Here is a 3,113-nt window from a genome sequence, read left to right as displayed (position 1 = left end):
TTTTAATCATTTTTCAGTGACATTAAGTATATTCACATTATCGTACAACCATTCATCTCTAGAACTTTTTAATCATCTCAAACAGAAACTCTGTACTGACCAAGCAATAACCCCGTATTCCTTCCTTTCCCCAGTCCTTAGTAACCAGCATTCTACTGTCTGGCTCTATGAATTTTTCTATTCAGAATACCTCAATATTTGGCCTTTTGTGCCAGACAGATGTTTCTAAGTTTCATCCATATTGTAGCATCTGTCAGAATTCCATCCCTTTTTGTGGTTGAACAATATTCCATCACATGTATACACCATGTTTTTTTAATTCATTCATCCACTGAGGGACATTGGGGTTTTTCCTACTTTTTGGCTCTTGTGAATAATGCTGTTATGAATGCTAATGTTCAAGTATCTGTTCAAGTCCTTTCCTTTGATTATTTTGGTTATATAACCAGAAGTGGAATTGCTGAATCATATGGCAATTTTATGTTTAGTTTTTTGGGAACCATCATACTGGAGTGGAGATACCTTGAAGGAGGAGCAGCCTCCTACTGAATATATTATTTTGTTCACACAAAAATGGTGTTAGTTTCCTTTTTCTGTAATGGTTGCATTTCTTCCATCTTACGTTAATGTCTAACATGAATTGTTTGACCAGTCCATCAGTACTTAGAGTTGAAGGCTATTTTCTCACTGGTTTCCAACCTCAATTAATTTTATTTCTGATTGTGCTTTGAATTTTACATTCCTAAGAAAGTAAAACAAAACAAAAACCAGCCAGCCAAACATATCTGAACATCTGATGAAATTCTCCACGTGCAAGTATTTGTTTATTTTTTTCATCTATCACAACAACCTATATATCAACCTAGTTCATAATTACATTAGTCAGGGCTTCCAGAGAAGCAGAACCTGTAGGATGTGTGTGTGTGTGTGTGTGTGTGTGTGTTGTGTATATAGACAGAGTCAGAGTCGGAAAGACAGCAACAGATATTTATTTTAAGAAATTGGCCCATGTGATTACGGAGCATGGCACCTCCAAAATCTGCAGGGCAGGCCAGCAAGCTGGAGGCCCATGGAAGTATCCAAGTCTGAAAGCAATCTGTAGGCAGACTTCCTTCATCCTTGGGGGACACCAGTCTTCTTCACAAGGCCTTCAACTGATTGGATGAGGCCCACTAATTCAAATGTTACTCTCATCTAAAAAACAGCTCCCAGAAGCACCCGTGTGCATGATCAAATCTTTGAGTACTGTGGCCTAGCCAAGTTGACACATAAAACTAACCATCATAATAAAGCACTTCCTTTAAAAAGGGATGAATTTATAGAAAAATTAAATTCTATGACTTTGTTATTTCCTAGTCTCTGATTTATATTAGTCATTAATCAGGTTTCATATTACTCCTGAGACTTTTGCATGTGTTTCCCAATATTTCTGAGCCTAAATTTTATCTGATAGTTGAATTATACTTTCTTTCAAGCTTAGGTCAAGATTTTTTTTTTCTTAATATCCTACCAATATCACCTTACAGCTCGCTGGGGGCTCAGTGGTACAGAATCTGCCTACAATGCAGACAACAGTCAGTGCTCAACAAATACTGATATGCAGCCCTTGAAGTTTTAAGTTAATGCTGACTCCCTTCCTCTTGTTCCCAGTTTACCTCCATGCAATCCTTACAGCTTCCACTTCTATCTCCATTCTACCCCAAGCCCCAAATGGTTTAATGAGCTTTTTACCTTTTCTCTTCATGACTTCCCTAAAAGAAACTCCTGTCCTAAACTCATTTCTGTCTCCAAAAGTTTGATTCCGTTTCTGCCATACTTCAAGGAATGCCTTTCTAGGCCTCTCCCAATCCCACCCATAGTTTACGGCATACTTCAAATTCTTTTTCTTCCTCAAAGCTTTTCTCAAGCACCCCACTCTATATTACTCTGTTCTCTCCAATGACCATTTTATCTGTTCACTCTAATGCCCATTTTATCACTAACTCTCACTGTTGTAGCAAAGCATAATCTACATTTTATTGCTCAGCAGTTTTATCTGAAGTTGACTTCCCAAAGGAGAATAGAAGGGTGGAGGAATTCACTCCTTTGTCGGTCTCATCTATCCCTCAAAAGTTGTCTATTTTGTACGTAATATCAATAGTGTCTATTTGTCAGTCCCAACAGATAACTAATGAGAAGCGACTGTAGGGCACAGGGAACTCCACTCATTGCTCTCTGGAGACCTAAATGAGAAGAAAATCCAAAAAAGAGAGGATATAAATATGTGTGTGTATATATATATATATCTACATACACAGCGGATTCACGTTACTATACAGCAGAAACTAACTTGGGCTTCTCTGGTGACTCGGTGGTAAGGACTCCACCTGTCAATACAGGAGACAAGAGCTCCATCCTTGGGTCGGGACAATCTCCTGGAGAAGAAAATGGCAACCCATTCCAGTGTTCTTGCCTGGAGAATTCCATGGACAGAGAAGCCTGGCAGGCAACAGTCCATGGAGTTGCAAAAGAATTCAGATACAGCTTAATGACTAAATAACAGCAGAAACTAACATAACATTGTAAAGCAATCATAGTCCAGTAAAAAAAAAAAAAAAAAGAAAGAAAATAAATCAAAGTCTCTATAAAGAGATATAATTAGTAAACATTTTCAAAAGGATGAATCAAATAAGACATATTGTGATCTTGCTCAGTCTAAGATGCATCCCATATATTACTGAACTTTACTTTGAGTTTGTAGTAAAATGTACGTTTTAGACTTTACGTTTCTGTGTCTTTGGGAACAAATTTTTCTCACTTTGAATTACTGGCATTTTCATGACCTTGAAGCTTTATCTTTGGTGGACTTTTCTTCCCCACTTGAATTCAGAGCTTTGTTATTTCAATACAGTGTTTACCGAGCTGAAGAGTTCACGTCCTCTTGGGCAATCTCCAACCAGAGTTATCTATAAGTGATAGCTTAGGGATCCTCTTTACAGACTCAGTCTGGTTTTTGTTCTACAGCACAAATAAATAAAGCCATAAATTAAAGTATGTGGAAAAACATATGATCTAAAGTATTTCTGCAGGGAACTCATGTGCAGCTGCAGACCTTAAATCTCTGCAGACTTTTA

This window comes from Bubalus bubalis, chromosome 1 (genome assembly GCF_019923935.1).
Source record: "Bubalus bubalis isolate 160015118507 breed Murrah chromosome 1, NDDB_SH_1, whole genome shotgun sequence".
Taxonomy (NCBI): Eukaryota; Metazoa; Chordata; class Mammalia; order Artiodactyla; family Bovidae; genus Bubalus; species Bubalus bubalis.
The sequence above is the reverse complement of the archived record's forward strand: the minus strand, read 5'-3'. Positions refer to the sequence as shown.